Raw genomic sequence first — 27,610 nt, 5'->3', positions numbered from 1 at the left:
CACCTTCCTTTCAATTTATATGCCTCCTGGCCTTCAGGCCTCCACTTTGAGGGACCTGGGTACGCTGTTGCTGGAAATCCCACAAGGCCTCTTGGGGCTGGGAGGGGACTTTAACTGGATGGTCGCTGGAGATGTGTACCGGCACCCCCTGCGTGATTTCCCCCTTTCGCACTACTGGTTGCCTGAATTTTTAGATTCCTTGGGTTTGGCGGATGGGTGGAGGGCTTTTCATCCTGACACCTCTCAATATACTTTCCAATCAGGGGCTTACGGGAGTCTATCCAGAATTGACCATTTTCTTTTACCTGCTTCCCAACTTTCCCATATCCGGGAGATCAAACACCTTCCCAGAGGCATCTCAGATCACTCGCCAATATGGCTCCATTTGACGCTCGGTTTCCAGCAGGTGGGTCGTGTAGCCCCCATCAATTCTTGGTATCTGCGCGATCCCCATATCCGGCGGGAGCTTCTTAAAGCTATTGAGAATTACTTTAATGTGAATAAGGGCTCGGTTGAGTCCCCCCAGGTGCTCTGGGAGGCATTCAAGACAGTGATATGGGGTCAGGCCCTCTTTCTCATCTCGGGAAGAAGAAGGAACAGCGCAAAGAGCTGGTGGAGCTGGAGGTGGAGGTGGGGAGGCTGAAGGCAGGTTTGGAAACGGATGTCACACCCGGCAGACTCCATCTTCTTAAACTTAAGCAATAGGAATACACGGCGTTAGCGACAGACCAGGCGAGGGCCATGGGCAGAGCAGTTCAGGGGCTAATATACAAGATGAGCGATAAGACAGGAAAACTCATGGTCTGGTTGGACAAGAAGGAATGGTCACGTAGACTTGTTCCGAACTTCAAGGTCTGGAGGGCAATTCCCTGTCGGACCCCCCAAAAAATAGAAACTGTCTTTGTATACTCTTACATATGCCAAAGACAGAAATGGAAGCGGTCAAATCAATTCTGTCCACAGATTGAGAAAACTAGGCACAAATCCACAAAACAAAAGCATAAATTAAAAAGCGTTATCTCTATTCTCCATTAAACTTAGCCATCCCTTCATCCTTACCCATCCCTTAATCCTTAAATTCAATTTGTTTATTATGCAATCTTTATGTCATGTATAACAGAAAATGACTCACCTGTGTGATAACATACGGTGAGATAAAGTCCCAGATTGGGCATGTGCAGTATTTACCTGCATGGTACTTATTTGTACTGTAATACCGTGTGGGCTAAAGACTACAGGGTAAAAACTGCGTACAGCTGCAAACATCTCCATTATTATCGATTTATGGGACCAGATTTCTTCAAATAAGAAAAATGACTCCATGTGAAGGAAAAATGAATCTGCAATTCCACATTAACTTCATACATCTGCATTTCCAGTTTGCCCACAATCCATAGGCATGGGGGTCCGAGTGACAGATACATGTATGTAGTGGTATTTGGTGGGCAGTCATAATATCGAGTTTTTTATTTCGACTGGACAGAATATCGAGTAAAAAATATAGAATGGACAAAATATCGACTAGACATAATATAGACAACAAAAATATCGACTAGAAAAAATGTATATCGAATAGAATGGACATAATATCGAATCAAAAATATAGAATGGACATAATATCGACTAGACATAATATAGACAACAAAAATATCCAATTTAAGGTAAGTTAATAATATTTTTAATTTTTTGTGTAATATTATTCTGTAGCAGGTTGTGGGTTTATAGGGGAATAGGGTGGGAAGTAATTTAATTATAATTAATTAAATATGTTAATTTATGTATTGATATTTATTTAGAATTAATTGTTAAATAATTATTAATTGGTAATTAATTAAAATATAATTGGTAATTAATTATAATTTATTAATTGATAAATATTTTAATTTTGGTAATTTATTTTCTGAAGCGGGCTGTGGGTTTATAGGGGAATAGGGTGGGAAGTAATTTAATTATAATTAATTAAATATGTTAATTTATGTATTGATATGTATTTAGAATTAATTGTTAAATAATTATTAATTGGTAATTAAATAAAATATAATTGGTAATTAATTATAATTTATTAATTGATAAATATTGTAATTTTGGTAATTTATTTTCTGAAGCGGGCTGTGGGTTTTTAGGGGAATAGGGTGGGAATTAAGTTTATTTATTTACTGATATTTATTTAGAAATAATTTGTAATTAATTAAAAATTGGGTATTAATTAAAATATAATTGGTAATTAATTAAAATTGATTAATTTATAAATATGTTAATTTTAATAAATTGTTTTCTGTAGCGGGTGGTGGGTTTATAGGGGAATAGGGTGGGAAGTAATTTAATTATAATTAATTAAATATGTTAATTAATTCATTGTTAATTATTTAGAATTAATTGTTACTTAAATAATAATTGGTAATTAATTAAAATATAATTGGTAAATAATTTTAATTGATTACTTGATAAATATATTAATTTCATTAATTTAATTTCTGTAGCGGGTTGTTGGTTTATAGGGGAATAGGGTGGGAAGTAATTTAATTCTGATTATTTAAATATGTCATTTAATTTATTGGTATTTATTTTGAATTAATTGTTAATTAATTATTAATAGGAAATAAATTAAAATATAATTTTTAATTAAAATTAATTGATTAATTTTTAAATTGTAAATTAATTTATTGTTAATAGGTAATTAATTAGTATGAGTAGGCAATTTCTATAATTAAATAATTATATTTTGTATTTATAAATAAATATTTAATATATTTTATACACTTGTAAAATATTTTAATTATTTGTAATTGGTATTACTATTTATGTTATTTATATCTATTTGTGAAGTATTTACTTTCCCTACTATTGCACTCTCTGAAGTTGGAATAGTAATTTTAACCCCTACGCTATCCAACACTTTCCCTACTGTTGCACCCACTGGAGTGGGTATGCAACGTTTACAACGCAACTTTTACTATGCACTACCATTACAACGAAACTTTTACAACGCAAAAACTTTTACAACGCATACATTTACAAAGCATGTTTTTACAACGCAGATACCTTTACAACGCATACCATTACAACGTAAGTATTGGTAAGTATATAATTATTTTTAAAATGTTATATGTTTGGGTTTTTGGGTAAAGGGGTATTTTTAGGGTTCAGGGTCAGTTTTCAGTTTTTGGGTAAAGGGGTATTTTTAGGGTTCAGGGTCAGTTTTCAGTTTTTGGGGTAAAGGGGTATTTTTAGGGTTCAGGGTCAGTTTTCAGTTTTTGGGTAAAGGGGTATTTTTAGGGTCCAGGGTCAGTTTTCAGTTTTGGGGTAAAGGGGTATTTTTAGGGTTCAGGGTCAGTTTTCAGTTTTTGGGTAAAGGGGTATTTTTAGGGTTCAGGGTCAGTTTTCAGTTTTTGGGTAAAGGGGTATTTTTAGGGTTCAGGGTCAGTTTTGGGTTTTTGGGGTACAGGGGTACTTTGTAAAAATAAAGTAAAATTACATTTAAATTCAATTTATTAAATAAAATTAAATAAAATTAAATTATATTATAATATTTTTAATTAATTTATATTCAAAAAATTATTGTAATGGTATGCGTTGTAAAGGCATATGCGTTGTAAAAACTTTTACTTGTAAAAGCTTTACAAGTCCAGCACATTTAAATGTATGCGTTGTAAAAGTTTTTGCGTTGTAAAAGTTTTGTTGTAATGGTAGGCGTTGTAAAAGTATGCGTTGTAACGTCATACATCCCTGGAGTGGGAATAGTAATTTTAACCCCTACGCTATCCAGCGCTTTCCCTACTGTTGCACCCACTGGAGTGGGAATAGTAAATTTTACCTCTACGCTATCCAACACTTTTGCTAATGTTGAACTCACTTTAGTTGTAACAATAAATTTTAAACATTTTTCATGCTACGCTAAAAATGTTATATATGTTTATTTAATAATATGTTTTTATATATATATATATATATATATATATATATATATATATATATATATATGTATTATTTTTGGTGATATAATTTTTTTAATTATATAAATTATTTATTAAAATTACATTTTTTTTATAGTTATTTCTAAGTTTATATTAAATATATTTATTACTATATTAGTTTTAACTTAATTTTAAGACATTTAAAAAAATCGATATTTTGACAGTCTATATTTTTGTAAGTCGATATTTTGGAGTCGATATTTTGGTACTTACCTGTTTGAAGATAGGGAGTCGATATTTTGTCAATCGATATTTTTGACTCGATATTTTTGTATCTCGATATTTGTGAGGTCGATATTATGTCAGTGATCCGTGGTATTTATATAATGTGAACCTAACTAGGAAGAAACAGAGGGCTGCACATTACATCAAGCTGCGATCACATGAAGACATTTCACATTTTGCCTTTGATATTGTGTCCTGGGAGATTCCTACATTGAAACCACTAGAATCAAAGTTCACAAGGTCTTTCAGTATTGCAGTGGATTATTTATAATAGTGAATTATTCTAAAAAGAGATTTAGTTAAGTTTTATTCAGTTTGTTTCAATAGTTCTAATAGTTTTAATTGGCATTCTGTACTACCAATATAAATCATCCTTCATGTACAGTGTGGAAATAAAAAACAAAAGTATTGTTACTTGTTTATTCATATGGGTAAGCAGTCGGATTAAAAAATGTTCATTCACACAAACTGATATGGAAATGTTAATAAATAAAAAGTGGCATTGTATCTTTACTAATTCATCAAACATAGAGAAAGGACAACGCATATATCCATTTGAGTTCTCTTTGCTTCAGAAATAATGTCACTCTCTTCTTATTCTGGTGGCTGGGCTCAGTCTATTGCAAACAATTTCAATCCATCTGTTTTTCTTTTGTTCATCTCCATGAGGTGTAGGATAGTTGCGGTCTTGTAGTCCAAACTTTGTCTATTTAGGAGTCACCATAGATTCAAAACTCACATGGAAGACACAAATAAATAAATCCAATACCATGCTAATGCAGAATTCTGTTCCTATCGTGAAGAAGCAGCATTCAACCATATCTGAGGCTATTACTCCAGCACTAGAAGTTTATACAGCCAGAGCGCAATCTGCTTCCCTTTAGAATGTTCATGTGCTTTCCAAAAAATACCCCGATGACCCGACTCACATCCAATACTGGGATAAAAAGGCTTGACCATATTGCTTCTGGCCTACAGGATTACAGTATGGACAACAGTAGAATTAGAGATTTATAGACAGACTCTGTCGCAATTGGATGTATATGTAACTCTGCCCTGGCTGGCCCATGTTCGTAAATGACTCTCAGCCGTTATTGGGTAAACCCGAACCTGTTGATTCCTGACTCAAAGAGAGAGATCAGGAACGTCTCTGGGAATTTATTTTGCACAGAAGTATCTTAAATCCCGAGCCAGGAAGACTGACATCACAATTTCTGTCTTTTAAAAAGACTCAGAGTTTTGAGTCTTTCATAGACGAGATCGAACCGCAATTGGCAAAAGCACTATACCTGAAATTTAGGTATGGGATAATCCAAGTCAACACCTTCACAACCAAATGGGTAAAGTCTGACTTGATCGAAAGGGATGCACGTTGTGACTATAAGGCGCGAACGAGGATATTGCGCATGTCTTGTTTTTCTGCATAGCTTATGTAACACCTAAAAGTGGATTATGCCCCTGTGCAGAAGACTGAATAGTAGGAGCTATCTAGAGGTAATAAGAATATTAAAATCTGATAGCTCTCAATTTGTGGTTCTGGGCGCTAGTGCATTTCTGTTGGCTGCCAGTTACATAAGGAATAAGAAAGGGCAAACATTTTAAATCTTTTAAATACTCAAAAGTTTTTTGTGTCCACTGAATAGTAATTTAGATACTGTATTTATAACAATTTCTAAAGAACTCATGATCTCAGTGTAACGCTTTAGCTAAGGAAAATGTATAATTTTTATATGCTTTGGTTTAAGTATTCTATCTTTGAAAATCTGTTTTTATACATTTGCATTAGATGTGCTAAAACTGAAATGTTTTAAGGAGGTGTTTTATATATGCTCTAATGATTCTTTAAATCGAATAAAGCGATTTTTGATTGATTTATATTCTTTAATTTCAGGGTGGGTGGGAATTGTGCTACTGGCATGTTATTTACACCCGTTGTGACTTTGAGAAAATTACACAGTGTGAAAAATCTTCTGACACTGAGTCATTTTACTTCTCAGAAAATGCAGAAAAGAACTTTTTTGCCACCTCTAGCAAATAGCTTCTATGCAATTGGCCACTTTATAATATGTATGTTTGTGCCTCATTGTAAAAAACCCATTTAGATTAGCATGGAGCCTGAAAATGTATTTTACTATAATATTATTTTCTTTTTTTATTTTCATTTTCCTACACTTAGCCATTTGGTGCCATCAGCCAACCTGGGTCACATGACTAGATGTAGATGACAGTTAGACTTTGTGAATTCCTCCAAGAGAGTCACACAATAGAGGGATTAATTAGGTGTGCCTGAATGGGCCATCTACTGGAAGGATGGGGGAGGGGTGGAGCTGGGCACAGCGCCATTTGCAACTGAAGAGGCTGGACACTGCCTTTTAACAAAGGGATCAACACCTCCATGTTGTCACTGCAGCCAGCTTGGAACCAGGGAAGGGAAGTCAGGAACTTCCAACCACTTCAAAGAAACTTCTACCATCTTCAAAGAAGGCACCAGGTATAACGATAAATCATCAGACCCTCACTTCAGTTGACTCCTGGACCCGCGGAAGGACTTTTAGAGGACTGCCTGGTGCCCTGCCCTGCTATACACGTTTCAAGACTGCTTTGCTGTATTTGGAAGGACTGCTTAGCTGCTTGAGCCTGCCTTGAACCCTCATAGGTTAGCTCTGCGAGTGATCCCTGTGTTTTCACCAGAACCCAGGACTGCCAGAGTTGCTCCATGGGCTAGTTTCCTGAACTCCTGTTCAGAGCCATAGGGGCACAATAATCTCCCACCATCACAAACCTGCACCTGGACCTAACATGAGTGAGTCCTGAACCCTCTGTCATTTGATTCTTTTAGGACCCTCTCAGTTTGCTCGTATTTTAGTTTGTTTGCACATTTAGGCTGCTTTGCCTTGTACACGTTACGATTGGCACCTTTATTTGTGTGCTATGACATTATTTTAGAAAAGCACTGCACGTGCTTTTGTTATTCTATCAAGCTGCCTGAACATCTTGTACAAGCTCAAAGAACACTGTGCCTATCTTCATGTGATCGGTTAGCATACATAGCTTGGCACTTAGACACAACAAACATTCATGCCTGCTGTTTTTAAAGAAGCAGCCTCGTAACATATACATCGAGACCTGCCATTTTGAAAACAGAGAGAAGACATTCTAGAACTGCAAAGGTCCAGACGAGAGAGAGATCCTCTGCCTGAGAACAACTACCTATGCATAGCAGGTATGAGGTTCATCACTAAACCCAGAGACCTATAATATAACAATGTTTATCCCTAGTGGGAGTAGGCTGAGGCAGATAATTAATTCACCATGGTAGGACTTCTTTTTGGTTATAGTTTGCGTGTAACGCTCCTCACTTTGTTGGAATGCATATGTTTTCTAGTTGAAGCACAGATCTTTTTATAATAGAGCATGATTCATTTCAATAAACACTGTAAACTCTTCTTGTGTCTTTTTTGTTTATTTATGACATGCATGAGTGAGAAAACGAAAGGTTGACAATCTGTTTCAATGGTTTCCTTGAGGGGACCAGAGTCAGGTGTTCTGGGGTGATAACTTACCTGTCGCTCTATGAAGGTTGGGAAGGCAGGTACAGCACTATGAGCTAGCATGGATTGGGGCTCATAGGGACTCATTCAATCAATCAAACATTTGTAGAGCGCACTACTCACCTGTGAAGGTCTCAAGGAGCTGAGGGGGGGACTGCTACTGCTCGAACAGCCAGGTCTTGAGAAGTCTCCTGAAGGTCAGCAGGTCCTGGGTCTCTCGCAGGTGGATGGGGAGGGTGTTCCATGTCTTGGCGGCAAGATGGGAGAAGGATCTGCCACCGGTGATTGTGCGGTGGATGCGTGGAATGGTGGCAAGGAGGAGCTCCGCGGAGCGGAGCTGGTATTTGGGAGTGTAGAAGGTGAGTCGATGTTGAGGTATGCTGGTCTGACGTCGTGGAGTGCTTTGTAAGCGTGGGTGAGGCGCTTGAAGGTGATTTTCTTGTTGACGGGGAGCCAGTGGCGGTTCCTCAAGTGGGTGGTGATGTGGCTGTGGTTGGGGATGTCAAGGATGAGGCATGCGGAGGTGTTCTGTATGCTTTGGAGTCTCTTCTGAAGTTTGGCCGTGGTTCCTACGTAGAGGGCATTGCGGTAGTCCAGCCTGCTGGTGACGAGAGCCTGGGTGACCGTTCTTCTGGTTCTCGTGGGGCTGATATGGGTTCTTTGACAGAATATCATGGTTTCATCCACCTTCTCAAGTCTCGTGGATGAAACCATGAGCTCATTGCTGTAAAGTCATGTGCAATGAAAGTCATAGTAGAATGTTATATGTAATGCTACTAGATTATAAGTATGTAATGTTAGAATATAGGGCTGTCATGAGGTGAATCTTGGGAAGTTTGTACACGGTGCTGGAGAAGATGGTTGCCTTGCTGTCTGGTCCTGTTGGTGGCTGTTTAAGCTGTCTGTTTTCCTGCAATAAATCTACTTCTTGGATCCACTGCTGTCTGCCTCTTCAGGAAATACATTTGTCGACGAGTGGGAGAAGGGAAAAAGAAGGCAGCACTCACCAATATTTCAAGCTTGCTTGTGTTGTGCTGAAGACCAGTTTTCTTTCTAAAGCTGTTTTTACTCATCCCAGGGTCATCGGCTCAGTGAACTATGTCATCCGACCTCTGGTAGGATTTATATTTTTAGATTTTGGGCTTCCTCTGCCTCTTCAGTACACTCTGATTGCTGTACTACACCTGTGCAAGTAGTGTTAGTATGCGTTTATACTGATTCTATAGGTACGCAGTAACCAATGCATCATGGCCCTAGGGAGCTCCACGTCACAGGCGCAGCTCATACAATGTCCCGCGGGGCATTTATGTTTGCTATTACAGGGCGGGAGCATGACTTCCATCCTGTAATAGCAAATCCTTGTTTGGCTCATTGAAGCGAAAGGAGGAAAACCTTGTTTTGCTTCAATAAAGCGGATCTGGATGGTAAAAATTGAGGAAAAAAAATTGAAGCGGTGTCTCACCCGTTCATTTAAATGAGCCCCCTGGTGGGTAATGTTCTGAGGCCACTCCTATTATTATATTGTGGGGTCCGTGCAGGTCCGGGGACCTTCATCTTACATGTAAATTAGGCGCGGGAGGGCACAGAAATGTTTCGCAGCCTAGGGGATCGCCACCTCTTCGGGTATTGTTTACTAATTGGTCGGGGGCTTCAAGGCCAACTGAAGTCCGGGGATCGCCACCCTCCGGGGCTTTACTTAAATATGCTGGGTGGGCCTCGCCAGTCCTTGAAGCCTCGGTGTTCCTAGGCAGTGCCTTATTGGTTTGTAATCACACGGGCACTACTCATGGTGGTGTAATAAAGTGATACACGCATAGAACCCTTGCAGTTGTAGAATTCCGAAGGCTTCATTTATGTAATAGTCTGTTGGTTTATATTTGGTAGGTGCACCACAAAATTACAAATGTTTTCCCTCATAACCTCCTATAAACAGACGATTTTCACAATAAACTACAGACAAGTGTTGTCAGAAAAAGAAGACGTATACACTCATTTATTGGTAAAAAAATAACCTTTATTAAAACAACACAAATAAATGGAAACGCAACTTTATTTGAAGAAACAACAGTATAACATGAAATAAGTTGCTTGGACTCCTCTGGAAGTAGCATACAAAACCTGCAAGACAAAAAGGAAACATAAGTATGTGTGCTATGTCCACGAGAAAAAGAAAGGTAGTCAGAATGAAAGGAAGATGGTGAAAATGGGACAGATAGAGAGTGGGTGGAAGGGAGATGGGGAGGGAGAGTCAAAAGAACAGAGAGAGGAGGAGACAGAGAGCTGGTCTACTGCACCCGGCCCTCAATGTTTACCTCCTCTCACCCGTGTGCCTAGGACACGGGTGTCCGCGAGAAAGAATGCGGTCCAGCAAGTCCTTAAAATGAAACAGGTATGAATGAGGCCAGAGAGTACATTATTAGCTACGGGAACATAGCTTGCCTGTACCTGTGCACCCAGGCTGCTGCACCCCAGCCCCTTCCCCCGCACTATTCTCAAATGTAGTTCCTACGCACTGAGGCTTCACTGCTCACCTGCCACCATCGGTGTGTCCAACAATGTGCCGGTGCAAGCTCCGACTCCGGGTTGTCTCTGTAGGGTGGCACAGCAGGTCTCCTGTTGGGGACGGTGTCTTGATACCATGAGGGAAGGTGCCAGAATGCCCCGGGCATCATCATGGGGGAGCACCGGCACTGCCCATTTCGGTGCAATAAATCCAGGGTCTGAAAAAGGAGAAGAAATATAATGGTGGAAACGTCTGAAGGAAAATGAAGGTTTATTTGAAGCTTAATAGAGAACACCAGTTGAGTGCATCCTTCCTTCTTGAAGTACAATCTACCAACTGTTAGTGGTAATCGTGGTTCAAAGAGGAGTTGGAGTGCACGAGAATACACAAGGTTAAATAATAATATGTTATGCCAATGTTTACATACAAATGAACAGAGCGCATGCTAGAAGCATAATGTGCGTGTGTAATGCAGTGGCGCAAGCCTGTGTGCATGTACACTTAGTAATCAGCTCACTACAGTGCCCTAAAAGGCAACGCCACGTGTCTGTAGGGCAGCGCTACCCTCTGGCTCAGGCCTACTGTACGGTCCAGCAGGTCCTTAAAATGAGAGGGAGATGTGACTGAATAAGGTCAGAGATCACATCATTAGGCACGGCAACATTGCTTGTTCGCAGCTGCGCACTCAGGATGATGCACCTCACCCCTCTCGCAACACTGTGCTCAACACGTGTCTGTAGGACATCACTGCCCGCAGGTTCAGGCCTACAGTACAGTCTCGTAGGTCCTTAAAATGAGACAGAGAAGTGACTGAATGAGGTCAGAGATCACATCATTACAGGAGGCAACTTCTCTTGTTCGCACCTGCGCACCCAGGATGATGCACCTCACCCCTCCTGCAGCACTGCACTCAACACGTGTCTGTAGGGCAGTGATGTCTGCTGGCTCAGGCCTACAGTACCGTCCAGCAGGTCCTTAAAGTTAGAGAGAGTTGTGACTGAATGAGGTCAGAGGTCACATCATTATGCACGGCAACATCGCATGTTCACACCTGCGCAGCCAGGCTGATGCACCCCACCCCTCCCACAGCAATGCGCTCAACACGTGTCTGTAGGGCAGCGCTGCCCGCTGGCTCAGGCCTACAGTACGGTGCAGCAGGTCCTTAAAATGAGACAGACATGTGACTGAATGAGGTCAGAGATCACATCATTACCAAAGGCAATATCGCTTGTTCGCACCTGTGCAGCCAGGCTGATGCACCCCACCCCTCCCGCAGCACCCTGCTCAATTGCAGCCCCTGTGCACCAAGGCTCCCCTGCTGTCATTGTTCTGTGTCCAAACACGACGGGCAGCAGTGTTCACAATTCGGATGCAGTGTTGATTGCAGGATGGTGTACACCTCATGGATCCCTTTCGAAACACTATGTTCAGTAGGGTACACAATGGATGTCCAGTGTTGATTACCAGGATGGCGTACGCCTTATGGATCCCTTTTTTATTGCGCATTGTGATATGCGAGGTGAATGCGGTCATATCACCTTAGGCAGTGTGAAAGAACTGGGACATCTGGCCTCATCGTTATCCTATTTATACATACTCAAAGTGGTCTGGGCTTGTGTACACCAGGCCAGCGTAGGAGTGTGAATAATTGTTCCGGGGACCTGGGCATTGTTCAGTTCCTGTCTGGCCAGGAAGTGTACTTAAGTGTGTTTCTGTTGCAGTATTGACATCGCAGAATGTGCAGTTTACATTAATGTAGCATGTAGCGGGAGGGCGACAACTATCGCTGATGAGATGCTGTTAAAAAACATTGAATGGCCAACATCACATGTCGTTGTCAAGGTTGTTGATATGCGCAGATACGCTTGTAAGTGGTTTGCGGTATTATTGAAAGTGATGCTATCGCGAAGCGCACACATGTGAATGTGCTCGGATGGAAGGAGGATCAGCAGAGAGGCTACGTCATACATAATGATAACGTTCATTACAGTCAAGCAATGCATGTCAAACGTGAATCCGAAAGTCTCACATATGACACACTACTATACCGGTAAAGCCTGACAACAGAGGATACAGAAATACAAATCTACATATTACTGTTTACTGTTTGTCACATATGATCTAGGATGTGCACGCTGCCCATGCCTGATGATACCCCTTCGAGCCAACAATACGCAGGCCGAAAGGCAGCACAATAATGTGCACACACATACACCAGGGGCATCGTGTAACACACACTTGTTTTTTTATGTAATGTTTGAGATGCATGGCCATCACACGTGGAAGGTTAATGTACAGACCATGAATATTGATCAAGGTGATTGTTGCATGTTGTGTGCAGTATAAGATATGTGTACACAGCAAAAAAAATTCAAAAAAGCTCTTTAAGCAGAAGGGGTGTGTCTCATCAAACGCTGTAGAGAGAATGACTAAAATGGGTGGGTCCTCCAACTGTTACAATGGGAAATGTTATGAACTAATCAATTGCTTTTTTTAAGATCACATGGCAATCACGTATCGAGGGCGCAAGGAGGCCGAACCTTACGCAATTTTGAGAAACTATATTTATCATATTATACGTTTATTACAGTTAGAAATATATAAATGTTTATAATATATTAGATTATCGCTCGCTCTCATATACAGTTTAAAGTTATTTAGATTTAGTTTTGAGACATAAAAAAAAAAGAGGGAATGGCGTACCCTACGCGACACCATACATCTATGACATAACACAGGGCCTCGCAGCATGCACTCGTCGCATACGCAATGCGCAGCTGGCGTGATCCCATATGTACATGACGTAACGCATGGCTTGGTAATGCATACTCGTCGGATACCAAAGTAGCAGCAGGCGCGACCTCATAAACCCGTCGGATACGAAATGCGCATCATTTATGAGTTTAGCAATAAGGCGGATAGGATTCGCGTGGTGATGGAGCTTGGTACACTACCGGTATGGGAGTGCAGTTTAAAAAAAAATGATATACATATGATTGGGGGAAGATATAAAACATTACATAACTTTTGAAGTTAAAAAAGAAGTATAATAGAGTTCCAAAATATTACAATAAAAAGAAAAAATATAGGTTTTATAAACATTAAAATATGAAACTAGCATTTAAAAACCATTGAAATTCACTGAAAATACCATAGGTTTTACAGACGTTATAGTTAGGAATTAGCATTTAAAAAACTTTTGAAGTTCACTAAAAAAAAAAACATAGGTTTCAGGGACCTTCTAGTTAGTTAGACAATTGGCTCACATAAAACCAGAGAAATTTGCCTGTTATAGTTAGTTGAGCTAACTATAACTCGCATGCCCGCAATGCACTTCTGATGATGTCACATATTACATCACTCATGATATGGTCAGTGACATCACTGATGACATCACTGATGACATGAGTACATAGGTAGTGACGGGATGATTAGAGTACTGCTAGGAGAGTGTATGGTGAATTTATAAGTGCTTGTGCTTTGGTGCAGCGATTAGATAAGGACATGGAACTGGCTGGGTGATTGGAGGAGCGCATGGGTAGTGACAAAGAGATGGCTGGACTGCATCAGTAGTGCTCAAGGGATTGTAGAAGTGCATGTGTTAGTGCCTGGGTCATTGCCTGAGGACTTGGGTAGTGACTGGATGATTAGAGTGCTGCAAGGAGAGTGCATGGTGAACTTATAAGTGCTTGGGTTTTGGCACAGTGATTAGATAATGACATGGAACTGGCTGGGTGATTGGAGGAGTGCATGGGTAGCGACAAGGAGATGGATGGACTGCATCAGTAGTGTTCAGGGAATTGTAGCAGTGCATGTGTTATTGCTTGGGTCATTGCATGAGTACATGGGTAGTGACTGGATGATTAGAGTACTGCAAGGAGAGTGCATGGTACATTTATAAGTGCTTGTATTTTGGCACAGTAATTAGATAAGGACATGGAACAGGCTGGGTGATTGAAAGAGTGCATGGGTAGTGACAAGGAGATAGCTGGACTGCATCAGTACTGCTCAGGGGATTGTAGCAGTGCATGTGTTAAGTGCCTGTGTCATTGCCTGAGTACATAGGTAGTGACTGGGGGATTAGAGTACTGCAAGCAGAGTGAATGGTGAATTTATAAGTGCTTGTGCTTTGCCGCAGCGATTAGATAAGGACATGGAACTGGCTGGGTGATTGGAGGAGTGCATGGGTAGTGACAAGGAGATGGCTGGACTGCATCAGTAGTGCCTAGGGGATTGGAGCAGTGCATGTGTTAGTGCCTGGGTCATTGCATGAGGACATGGGTAGTGACTGGATGATTAGAGTGCTGCAAGGAGAGTGCTCGGTGAATTTATAAGTGCTTGGGTTTTGGGGCAGTGATTGGATAAGTACATGAAACTGGCAGGGTGATTGGAGGAGTGCATGGGTAGTGATAAGAAGATGGCTGGACTGCATCAGTAGTGCTCAGGGGATTGTAGCAGTGCATGTGTTAGTGCCTGGGTCATTGCATGAGTACATGGGTAGTGAGTGGCTGATTAGAGTACTGCAAGGAGAGTGTATGGTGAATTTATAAGTGATTGTGTTATGGCGCAGAGATTAGATAAGGACATGGAATTGGCTGGGTGATTGGAGGAGTGCATGGGTAGTGACAAGGAGATGGCTGGACTGGACCCCATCCCCCAGGGCCAGACCCATTTAAAAAAAACAAAAAAACGGGAGGGCCCCCCCCCTCGAGAGGCCAATTAAGGCCCCGGGGACCCCATCCCCCACGGCGGGCCTGCCGTGTTTTTAAAATTTTCTTTTTTAAAGGGGAGGGGGGCTGTGTGGCCCCCCTCCCGGGCCACTTCTAGCCCTGGGGACGCCATCCACCGGGGGCCTGGCCATCCTTTTTTAAAAATTATTTTGGGAGGGGGGATGCGTGGCTTGCAGCTCCCCGTATGGAAAAGCAATCTGCTTTGGATTTTGAAAGAGAGAGAAGGAAACCTGCTCTCGCTTCCAAAATCCAACGCAAGTATGCTATGACAGAGCAGGAGACGTGCTCCTGCCCTGTCATAGCAAACAGCAGTGCCACGGGGTGGGCACCCTAGGACACTGCAGGAGCTGGCCCTGGGGGTTGGCGGTCCCCAGGGCCATCAAGGGCTCCAGGAGGGGGCCCCCGCGGCCCCCCTCCCAACCATTTCAAAGCCCCATGAGGTGGTGGTCCCCGGGGCTCGGGGGTCCGTAACGGACCCTTACATTTGCATATTTGCATATTTGCCTGAGCCCCCCCACACAGAATAATAATTTTTTTAAATAGAGCCCTGGGGAGGTGGCGGTCCCCGGGGCTGCAGGGGGCTGTGTGTCCCCTGCAAAACATAACTGAAGCCCCAGAGGGGAGACAGTCCCCGGGGCCCCAGAGGGCCCCACTGTACATTTTTTGCATGCTCCTGGGACCTGGCCCACTCTTGACCGTCGGCGTAGTCGCAGTTGAAACCGTTGATGGAGCGCCAGTTTCAGTGGCGACGGAGACTGTAGATGCCAATTTCTTCATCGACAGGAACATCGACGAGCGGGTTTTCTCAGATGATGATTCCCTGGAAGTAGTATGAGGCATCAACTGTGGAGCAGTACCATCCCTCTGGTGAGTAAACGAGGGACCGGGCTGGTCTTTTTATGCCCTTTTATTCATAACCCTCTCTTTCCTCCGAGACCTGTATTTTTTAGGATCTTTAAGTGAAAAGGAAGACCCTTCTTCCTTTCTTTTTCTGGAGGAGGTATGTCGCTTCTCCTCAGCCTCAGAGCCTTTTGCCTCTTTTTTCCTTTACAACCAGAGAAGCAGCCTATCCTCAAGGTCACTCACCCTCCCCTCCTATTTCCCTCCTTAACTCTGTCTACTTCCCCTGCTCCTACCCCCTCCCCTGAATCTCTCTCCTTGCCCTTGCATATGTCCTTTTTGTTTGTCTCGACCTTACATGTAACTATTTTGCCAGGCTCTAATAACTGTGTAACCTTTGCAACGATGTAACCTGCAACTATTGTATGATACTCATGTAAAGCGCTCTGATACCTCCGGGTCTAGCTAGATAAAACCTTTAAAATAAAGGTCTTTGAGAGTTTTTGTGGAGAAAGTATGACACTACTTGCATGCTCTGGGCTTATGATCTGGATACAGGCAATAAAGACACTCCCTATGTGGGTCCGCAGAATATAGTCTGGACTTTACAAAAGTCTTACATTGCCTAAACAACCCTTTTTTAGACTCTGACTCAATTAGTATTTGTTATTACTAGGTTAGCTTCAATCATATATTATTCTTTTTTTGTCATGAATCTATTTTTGTCATTATTTGGGAAACAGCCATTACCTGACGGTTGTTACCATGTGTTACCTTAACAACGGGCACTTTACATCATGTCTACCTTAACCACGCATAGCCTGTATCACACAAGGTTTAACAATGAGTATGCTTTACCATGCTGCCTTTACAGCGAAAATCGTTGTAAAGGTGATAAAAAGGAATATGCATGGCAAAGGTAGTCAGTGCTCTAAGCCCTGAGCAAATGGGTGGGAGGTGTTGGAGATACTTGGAATAATTTCCTGCTTTTTGCCTGTGTGGTGCCCATGGGGAAGCTATGAAGCTTTTTTGCCTGTTACCTTCTAGTGCACAGACGCGGGTGAGTAGTTTTAGAGCTCAGGTTAGGGAGCAGGGGTGTTTGTAGGGCTGGGAGGCCAGCTTTTGGGGTCAGGGCCAGGACTGGGTTTTAGGGCTCAGGCTGGGGGGGTCGGTAGTTTTTAGGGCTGGGACGGGTAGATTGTAGGGCTGGGCCGAGTTTTAGGGCTCACGGCAGGAGACCTGGGGGATGAGCTTTACCATATATATACCTTAATCAATCAGGCCTTTACAAGGAAATTCATTGTAAAGGCATGCGTAGTAAGGACATGCGTGGTTAAGGCGAAGTCGTTGTTAAGACCGTGTTTGTTCAGGCATGTGTGGTTTAGGGAGTCGTTGTTCCATCATACAACCTGACTGCACAGTTGAGTGACAACCTTTGCCAAAGCTGGGCATCCAGTTTTGCTTCTGTGATCCGCACAGCTGCCTCCTTAAATGTAAGTGTTTGGCAAACAAGGACTAACCTGGTCTGTTTCATCACAAGATTATTGGTGGCTTCATGTAGATTGTTTTCTGGTGCCCAATTTAGGGTTTAGGAACCTTAGGCTAAGAAACACTAGACAGATGTCGAACGAGAGAATTGGTTGAGTGGCTGCTCTAAATATGTGCTAGAGAATGAGGCCATATGAAGCCAGACTTGTATAATATACTATTAGGAGTTTCAAAACAAAAACTAGGTATTCTACATTAATCAATTTGGCAAATCTAAACATCATTAAGAGGATGATTACGATGCGATTCCGAAGGCTTTGACCGTTGGTCTGAGCCTTCCGAACTGCATTGTAATCTTCCAGTTGCATTGCTTTCCAACTGCCTCATTATACAATGAAGGCGGTCGGAAAGAAATCCGACCGGTCATTTTGGCAGGCTTCCAACATGCTCAGAGATCCCGTCCGCCAGTCGGAATGCATAAAGTTATTCCACGGGCAGACCTTTCCACCCTTGAGATTACAATGACATGTTAGATATGGAAACCATGCTGGAAATCGTCTTTGGGGGGCCCCCAGCAGGGCCCATTTGGGGGCATGGCCTCTGGTTGGAGGCCAAGTGGGCATCTATAGTGCCCCCCTGTTGATCCCTGCACCTTGTGGCAGGCACTTGAGGTACCTGCCACCAGATTCAGGGGTAAAACGGGCCTGCCATTTTACAATGGGAGCATGAATTCCGGCCGGTTTACAGCCAGAATGCACAGTCCCATTGAAAAATATAGTAATGTGACCGATCAGTGTTTGGTCGCATCCTAATGGGGCGGTTGGGACGGACGACCGGGTGTCAGTCTATCCCATGACCGAGACGGTGTCGGGCAGAGTTATTATGCCCGGCATCGTAATGAGCCCCTATGTGGTTAAAGATCTGTAATCATGAATTGTTACGTTTTAAAACATGCCCAAGTTTACAAACAGGGAAAAATCTCATTAGTGTTGAAGGGAAGGAAACAGATCTTTATCAGCAGAGCAGCAGGTTTACTGCAGGGCACAGGGCCACTTGCCACTTTGTGCATAATTGACTTTAAACATGGGAATTCTATAGCTAACATGCATAGCTGCATCCTTCTTGCAACAATCTTCCCATAGCTGTGTTTCAAGAATGGAATAAACCAGGACGTGTTCAGATCTGAGCTCCTCTTTGGCACCTTCTTCTCTTCTTGGCTGGGAAGATGCTGAGAACTGATGACATTGGTGTTGCTCAAGGATAGGAAGGGCCCCTGTGATTTATCTGGGACAGAGCATGCAATAGGAGAGGGTTGGATTCAATGAAAACTTTTGGATATAGTGTTCTAAGAGAAGGTTTTACGGTGCTTTGAAACTACCAGTTAAGATGCTGCTCCCAGCATTTCACCTTACCAGAGAACAGTTGCATGGTTTGAGTGAAACAATATGGGTAGAGGAAGAGGTATTACCTACCCATTGATCCAAGGTGGGGGCTCAATCTCTATCGGAAACTGGAGGCTGCTGTATGTTATGGAACAATAACTAATAAAAGACATATAAAGCCAGATGCCAAAGGCTAAAGCCATACCTGCTTCTAAATGATTATTATTCGGATTGTTCAAGTCGCATGGTGTGCCATGCCACCCAAAGAGATTGCAACCAGCAGCCCAGGGGAGTAGCCTCTCCTATCCACACCTAATTTTTGCCCCTCGAGCAGAAAGAATGGGGTGCTTGGCTGACCACTGGGAATATGTAGCACGTACTACAAGTGACTGGGCACTGTAACCGAGACCCCAGTGACAAAGGTTCAACTGTAAGGATGAGGCAAATGCTGCTTCAGACTGAAGGCAGAGTTCAGGTGTACAATTGGCAATTGAGGCTATCATTCCATATTACTTGCAATGAATGATGTGCCCAGTAACAGCTAAAACACACATCACAGTGATGTTTAATGGGCTAATCACAACCCCCAGAGACACTATTTAAGTCAGTGGTATCTCCTGGGGCAGGAAATAGCGACTTCATTACCAGTTTGTGGTTAATGTGCGCCAACCTATGTAGGCTATAGAATCACACTAATATGCCTCTAGAAATGAAAAGTGAGAGGGAATTGCTGGGTCTGAGTAATTCTTTGGATGAAGGGTGCCACTGAATGAGCTGATAGCTGTTGATCAGAGATTGATATCTGCCAATTCTATTTTATTTTTTACAGTAGTGAAGGACCTTGAGAGAAAGCTTCGCCTCTGGAGGATAATAGCTCCCACTGTGACCCTACTCATCACCATCATACTTGTACTCACCCTCTTATTTACAATGTAAGTGCCTTTCATATGCATGTACCTTAATACAAAACAAAAATGCCGAAGGGTGCTGCTGAAATCCTCATTGGAACTGGTAACAGTGTTATGATTCCTAAGAACATCTCACACATTGCAGACTCTTGTAAAAAAAATCCTTTACATTTCTATACATAGTTGTAGCAATGGCCAACTGGTGTTCCATGAAGGATAGACATTCGATGCATAAGTACGTAATACCTGTGGGTGACTCAGTCTTTTCCTAGTCAGTGGCCCAAGAGTAGAATGAGCTGGGCTACCTTCTAACCTCTTTATTGAGGCCACCCTCATCAGCTGGAACATTTGAGCTGGCCAGAACTAGCAAAACCTCAACATAACAACTACCTAATGTGGGCAAATACACATTCCTTTTTTCTCTCAGCAACAGGATCACTCCTACATAATAAAGTGCCACTTGATAGTCAAGAAAATGATGCTCACTGTCACCATATACTTGTCAATTTTCATCCATTTTTTTTTCTTACAGTTGAAAAAGGGATCGACAATTGAACACTACAAATGTTCAAGACGGATGTCTGTGTGAACAATGGTAATTTATCGTGTGCTATAAGCACCAAGACCACGTATACTCCTACTGATAGGAATAAGACAAAGTAAAGTGTATTGTTTATGGCTTAATCCTAATTAAACTACTCATGATAACCACGCTGTAATTTATTGAGATAATGTTTTTAGGTCTGATCTTTGAAACAGATTTAGTTGTTTCACCAGACTGCTAGTGTAAAATAAATATACACTATGTACATACATATGGCGCTGTTGGTTTAAAGTCTTCCTCAATTGGCCTCACTGGCGTAATAAAACTGGAGGCACTGCAAGGCACATGGAGGGGCCCCCGCTGGACTCAATCATGAGCTCTCCGGCCAGAGTAATGTGCTGAGGGGTCCCCTGGAGCTTGCCCCCCCCCCCCGCACGGCGGGGGCTGCAGGGGCCTGTGTTTAACCACTGATTGGCTTGTTAAAGACAGCATTATGACCTTGCCCATGTGCAAGTCCTCATTTTCAATAGTGCACTCAGTTCCGGGCTGGTGGCAAGCATCTCTTTTCAGTTTCTTGTACTACTTAATGTGTGGGCACTTCGACTCCAATACGCCTGCAATAATAAAGCAGCTTGTTGCTGCGGTCCATAGTAGAATTACTGCATTTGAATTGCATTTCATTGCTAGGGTGGCCACCTGTTCTTTATTTTGTCCAAACGTTTGTTGTCCGATAACTGCTGTTCTTACAGATGCATTGTTTGTAACTTTACCCCTACATGCCTTTTAAATGATGACAGCTAATCAGATGGTGAAATATATCCACAAGTCACTACCATGCGTCTGGTACTCTGTGGTACACTATAAAATGATCTGCAGTGCTCAACAGGAGTCAGAGGTCAATAGAATTTTAACCGGGCTATCATTGGTAGTGTCTTGGCGTCACATAAATGAGGGTGTCCCTCTTGCAGGTGAGCAGTAGGTTGGGAGACCTATGTCGAGATAGCCTGGGATGCCACCATGCAGAATTCGTTAGTACTATGCAACTATGAGTCCTCTGATATGGGTGCAATATGGTCATAGAATCACAGACAATGATTTATTTCTCTGCTCAATGTCAAGTTATAGTAGGTTATGCTAACATTATTTATAGAGAGCACATACACCAGGCTGTTTCATGGCACTGGATACAGGAAAGGGCTTGCAACTCATCATTTCATTCATGTGCCTGAGACAACAGCCGTGTTTTAAGAGTAGGCTAAATCTAAGATAGCACAATGATGATCTGATGTTAAGTGGCATTGAGTTCCAGAAACGAGGGGCCAGAACAGAAAATCTGGCTCCGCCTAGCTTCTTCTTTTTAAAGGAGGAAATGACCAAGATGTCGAGGTGTGAGGACCCCAGGTTTTGAGCGGGGGTATACCTGTGGATGAGTTAAGAATCAAAATTCAGGCCAGGTGCTGCAAAACGTTTGAAGATAATACACCCAACCTTAGATGCAGTGCGCTGTTTCACTTTTAACCAGTGGCGTTTCCTTATCAGGGGAGTGATGTGGCATCTTTTTGGCTGTTGGTAGATCAGTCTGGCTGCCTGGTTTTGTACCAGCTGTAGTCTCTTTATTAGGTATTCTGGAAGACTGAAATAAAGGGAGTTCGCATGGTCGATATGAGAAATGACTAGTGAGAGAACAACCTGAAGAAGAGCTTCAAAGGTAAGGTATCTTCCAATTTTTCTAATCTGCCGAAGGAGGAAGAAGTAGAAAAAAACTACAGATCTTACTTGAGGCTTCATTGAAAGATTATTATCAATATGGACTTCCATGCTCTACGCTGAGGTAGAGGGCTGGGGGGTTGTCATGTTCTCTTGGCTAGTCCTGCCATGTATGCCCTCTTTTACATACATTGTCCTATCCACACGACAATAACGGTTCTGACTAGTGACCTTTTACCCAGTAGTTTAGTCCCGTCTCTTTGAGACCAGGCTCTTCTATTTTACATATTGCTTCTTAGTATTATTATAATAACTGTACCCGACGTATACAAACAAGCCCTAAGGCACTGCATATGTATTCAGTACAAGGGTCACCACTTTTTCATCATTCTGGACAACTGGCCCGCTGTACATGATCGCACTTGTTTTAAACAACATTCAAAATGATTTATAAAACACTTTGATCCTAGAAGAAACCCTGGAGTGACCACTCGAGTATACAAGACCCATTTTCACCCTAAAAATCGGAGTAGAATTTCTTCCAAGCTGACATGGGGTCCTGTATACTGAATCTTCAACACGCAGCAGTCTGACATCTCACGCAGGGTGTCTTCCTTGGGGCAGAGACGGGGTGCTTCGGTCTTTACCATCAGGTGAGGGGAACTCCTCGAAGTTACAAAAATCTCGGCGAATTACCATGAGTTGCGGAGTGTGGTGCAAACTGCAGTTTGTGCTGGTATTCCTTCTACTCAGGTAGAAATTCTACCTGAGCGCCAGCTTCCGCTCACGAAATTACAGTTTGTGAACTTACCATTCCTGATCGCGAGCAGGGAAAAAACGACACTGCACGTCGCGAAGCGGAGTTTTCTGCCCTCCGCAGGCTCCGTGGAGTGCAGAAAGCTCTGCAAACTCCACAAACGAAGCAAAGTTCACTGCTCAGGCCTAGTTGGTACCCAAGGGATCATGATAACCATACCCCATTCATGCTTTGAAACAGTAGGGGTCTACGAGACAGAGATACACAATATACCGTATGGTTGACCAAATGTAGCATATCACATTCCAAGTGTAAAAATAGACTCCCTCTCTGAAGTAATGAGGTAACGTTCTTCTGATGTTTTAAGGTGAGTTGGCTGGAACAAGCACAATAATAATGATTTATGTGTGCCCTTCCTCCAATGTAACTTGTAACTTGTGCCACTTGTGGAAAATACTTGCAGAGTCGCCTTTGCTCCAGAACGCTGCTGCAGGGGATATAGAAACAGCGCATTTGCCTGCCCGCCCGCCCGCCTCCTGCTCTCCTGACCTGTCCTGCGTGTAAGACCGAGCGGAGTGCTGAGAGCGGAGCAGGGGCAAAGAACTTCAAATCCCAGCGGCCCTAGCAGCATTTGCCGCGTCACTTTCGCGCCAGGAGGCGCAGAAATACGGCGACACCCCGGTCGAGGGGGTGCCACTTGTGGAAAATACTTGCAGAGTCGCCTTTGCTCCAGAACGCTGCTGCAGGGGATATAGAAACAGCGCATTTGCCTGCCCGCCCGCCCGCCTCCTGCTCTCCTGACCTGTCCTGCGTGTAAGACCGAGCGGAGTGCTGAGAGCGGAGCAGGGGCAAAGAACTTCAAATCCCAGCGGCCCTAGCAGCATTTGCCGCGTCACTTTCGCGCCAGGAGGCGCAGAAATACGGCGACACCCCGGTCGAGGGGGTGCCACTTGTGGAAAATACTTGCAGAGTCGCCTTTGCTCCAGAACGCTGCTGCAGGGGATATAGAAACAGCGCATTTGCCTGCCCGCCCGCCCGCCTCCTGCTCTCCTGACCTGTCCTGCGTGTAAGACCGAGCGGAGTGCTGAGAGCGGAGCAGGGGCAAAGAACTTCAAATCCCAGCGGCCCTAGCAGCATTTGCCGCGTCACTTTCGCGCCAGGAGGCGCAGAAATACGGCGACACCCCGGTCGAGGGGGTGCCACTTGTGGAAAATACTTGCAGAGTCGCCTTTGCTCCAGAACGCTGCTGCAGGGGATATAGAAACAGCGCATTTGCCTGCCCGCCCGCCCGCCTCCTGCTCTCCTGACCTGTCCTGCGTGTAAGACCGAGCGGAGTGCTGAGAGCGGAGCAGGGGCAAAGAACTTCAAATCCCAGCGGCCCTAGCAGCATTTGCCGCGTCACTTTCGCGCCAGGAGGCGCAGAAATACGGCGACACCCCGGTCGAGGGGGTGCCACTTGTGGAAAATACTTGCAGAGTCGCCTTTGCTCCAGAACGCTGCTGCAGGGGATATAGAAACAGCGCATTTGCCTGCCCGCCCGCCCGCCTCCTGCTCTCCTGACCTGTCCTGCGTGTAAGACCGAGCGGAGTGCTGAGAGCGGAGCAGGGGCAAAGAACTTCAAATCCCAGCGGCCCTAGCAGCATTTGCCGCGTCACTTTCGCGCCAGGAGGCGCAGAAATACGGCGACACCCCCGTCTCGCGGGACGCGAGCGGGACGCCCGGAGCGAAGCCCGGGCAAAGGGCGGGCCCTCTGTGGTCCTCAGTGGCCGAGGTAGGCCGGGCTGGGCCCTGTTATTTTAGTTTTCTATTTTTTGCGCTTCTCTGCTGCTTCGAATTTCAGCAAACACCTTATTATAAGTATACGGATGCTTTGTTGACAACGAACTCTGATATCTCCTTTGGTGAATTGATTGGCTTCTTTCATTATTCTTGTACTTTTATTTTAAAATCGTGTCATTTGAAATTTGTGACTGCGTATTAAGCATAAGGTCTATCCCCTAAAGAAGTATTATGTCTACTAAGAAATTACGATCCGGGAAAGTGCTAAGAGATAAAGTAGATGTCATATCCGATTCTGCACGCTTGAGAAAAAAATCTGAAAGTAGTGTGTTAGTGAAGGGCCAGATGCAGTTGGAACACATCTGGGAGAAATCTGGAAATAAACTCGTAAGAGACCCAATAATTGTGAACTCTGGTCTATCGCCTCATTCACTACCACAAACTAAGCGAGTAATGGATTTAAACACTGTCGGGTCGACTGAACTAAATCAATCTTCTATTCCTCAAATGATGGAAAGCAACTCCTTGGCTCATGAACATAATACCTTTATTGAAAGAGAAAAGGAAGGTGAAGACTTGGTTGCTACATCTATTTCCACTAGTATCGATCTTGAACTTTGTGGTCGGTACTTGGATAAGAAACCCCCTCCCCAGGTGATGGACGGCAAAACTCCAATTAGAGCAACTCCATCCGGAATGCTTCTATATAGTAGCACTCCATCAAACAAATCTCAAGAGGATTTCTTAACGCATAGTGAACTGAAATCTCCCCAATTAAACCTATCTGGGATTTGTTCTTTTGCTCAATACAGCTATCCAAAAAATGAGAAACCTATCTCTGAATCTTTAATAGCGCTTGAACAAATATTGTCTTCTATATTGTTGCTCCTTGGTAAATTTGCTGTGAGTTCAGATTGTATTTTATCATCTGTGTCTGAGATATTGAAGGAAATACTAACAAAAAAGGCTGCTAATGTTTCATTACACCCCTCTGAAATTGTAGTTGAAAATATTATATTACCAGCTACTAAACCTGCAGTTCGGATTCCATCTAACGGTATTAATTCTGCGCAGGGCAATATCCCTATGAAGTTAAATGTTAAGGCAGACGTTCACATACCCCTTAAGACTCCTGCCTTATCTGTCTCTGGACAGAGTAAATTGTCAAACCTTACTGTCAAAGATGATAGCTTGGTAGAGGCGGTGCAAACGATCGATCATGACCTTTTTCCTATCTTTACGCATGAGAAAAAGGGCAGGGATGGATTGCCGGCTCAGATTAAAACTAGAAAAGAAAAAACAAAAGGAAAAAATAGGAAGTTACTACGTAAATATAAGAAAAAAAGGCCAAGGCAAATTATTTTTCAAAACATAAGTCTTGAAGCATGTGATGAGTCAGGTAATGGGGAAAATCCATTGTCGAATACCTCTAATACTAAGGTGATGAATGATGCAATTAATGTCTCATTGAAAGATAATATGGATAGGAATGGTATAAAGATGGTGATTCCACCTCATGTGCTACAAGCGCCAGAATCCTCACTTATGCCGGCTGATGGTATGGGGATTCCGCCGCAAGTGGTAAAAGTATTAAATCCAACTGCACCCACTTTCCGGCCTCAACCAATCAGTGCTAGTAGCCTAGATATTCAACCAGTAAAGGGCATAGTGTATTGTGCGGATACACTAATATTGGATTTTCTTCCGTTATTTGATCAAGACGTAAAAATGAATAGGTCTTGGCTCCTTAATTGCTTCAAAGAGACTAATACTTTAAAATTGATTCTGTCAAATGATATTGACCTGGTCTTTCCAATAAAATCTAGTATTGGACAACGAACAAGAGTAATTTTTTACTCAAAAATAATTACTAATCTTGTTCTACAACAGGCAGAATTCTTCCAATGTAGAGGAATTGATGTACTGCCCTACTACAACAGGGCATTATCTATTGCCAATAGAGATAGTATAATCAATCCAGTACCTACACAGGACGATCATTACCTTGGTAATAAAGATCTAAAAATCTGGGTATCTAAGGGCAAAAGAATGGTATCGCAGGCCTTACCATTGCCTGAAAATACAGACGTTCCTCTAATAGAAGACAATCAGATGTGGAATTGGTTACCGGGGGCCTTATCTAGTAATGCCGCGAATACCCCACGACTTTTCCAACATCTTTAACAAGAATCTAAAAATTGTCTCCTGGAATGCTGCTGGTATGTTCAATTCTCCTGAGAAGTTTGACTTTCTACATACTCTTAATGCTGATGTAATATGCCTGCAGGAAACGTGGTGTAAAAATCTCCCCTATGTGGGGAAAGAGTTTTTTGTTTTAGAGGCGCCTGCAAAACCTTCTAAAAAAGGCCATGCGAAAGGTGGAATTGCCTGTTTGCTATCCACCTCTCTTCAATGGCAATATACACATTATTTTGATACTAGCAATCTTTTCCAATCTATAACTATTACTAATCTGGGCACGGTTGGAACGCGGTCTTCGTTTGTTATTTTAAACGCATACATTCCCCCTGAGGAATGTTTTAATGTAATAATGAAGCGAATGTTTACCTATGTAGCAAACCTATTGGATGCTGAACATCCCCCTTATATACTAATGGTTGGAGATCTAAATAGTAAACTATCTAATTCTACTTTAGCTAAATTTAGAAATAAGTCTAAGGAAGAAATATATAATATACCTCAAACGGCTTGGCCTCCTAAAATAAAATCTAATAAAAGAGGTAAGATTCTCTTGGAGGAATTAAGCCTCCTAGAAGGGCTTATTATTAATGGTAGAATGCCCTCGGATAGTCCTGCCCAGTATACACATGGTTCTTACAGGGGTGAGTCTATTTTGGACTATGCCATTACGGATTTCGAGTCATTTCATTTGATTAGGGATATGGTGATCACTCACTCTATTCTGAGTGATCACAAATTAATTAAATTGGCTCTTTCGTTAACCCCTATTGAAAATAATTCTTGGTCCTTAAAGCATAAAGACCTTTCTATTGACCGTAGGTCGGGTAGATGCTTTTGGGGACCTACTACCATGAAGGATATACAAAGCCTCTTGGCCCATACTCTACTTGAACTTGAACAGTGGGAGGGTATAGAATTCCTACAACTTGAAAACCTTATTAAAAAAGTTATTGGATTCGCAAAGAAAAAGCGAATTGCCATTAGGCCACATTTCTCACCTAGTCCTCTATTTTTCCTGAA

At 42.7% G+C, this 27,610-nt stretch overlaps 1 long non-coding RNA gene across 2 annotated transcripts in view; it reads left to right on the top strand.

Annotated features, from left to right (window-relative positions):
• Positions 1 to 20,285, top strand: part of LOC144767473 (uncharacterized) — a 44,810-nt gene extending 24,525 nt beyond the window's left edge. The window contains exons 1-3 of one of the 2 annotated variants that reach the window (XR_013598222.1): positions 7,334 to 7,422; positions 19,523 to 19,625; positions 20,134 to 20,285. This is a non-coding gene — a long non-coding RNA (uncharacterized LOC144767473). Of the gene's footprint in view, positions 1 to 7,333; positions 7,423 to 19,522; positions 19,626 to 20,133 lie in introns of those variants that run through there. The other variant, XR_013598221.1, reaches the window with a different exon arrangement.
• The last annotated feature ends 7,325 nt before the right edge of the window (positions 20,286 to 27,610 follow it).

This window comes from Lissotriton helveticus, chromosome 7 (assembly GCF_964261635.1).
Source record: "Lissotriton helveticus chromosome 7, aLisHel1.1, whole genome shotgun sequence".
NCBI lineage: Eukaryota > Metazoa > Chordata > Amphibia > Caudata > Salamandridae > Lissotriton > Lissotriton helveticus.
Note: the sequence above shows the minus strand (reverse complement) of the source record. Positions and strands in the feature narration are given on the sequence as shown.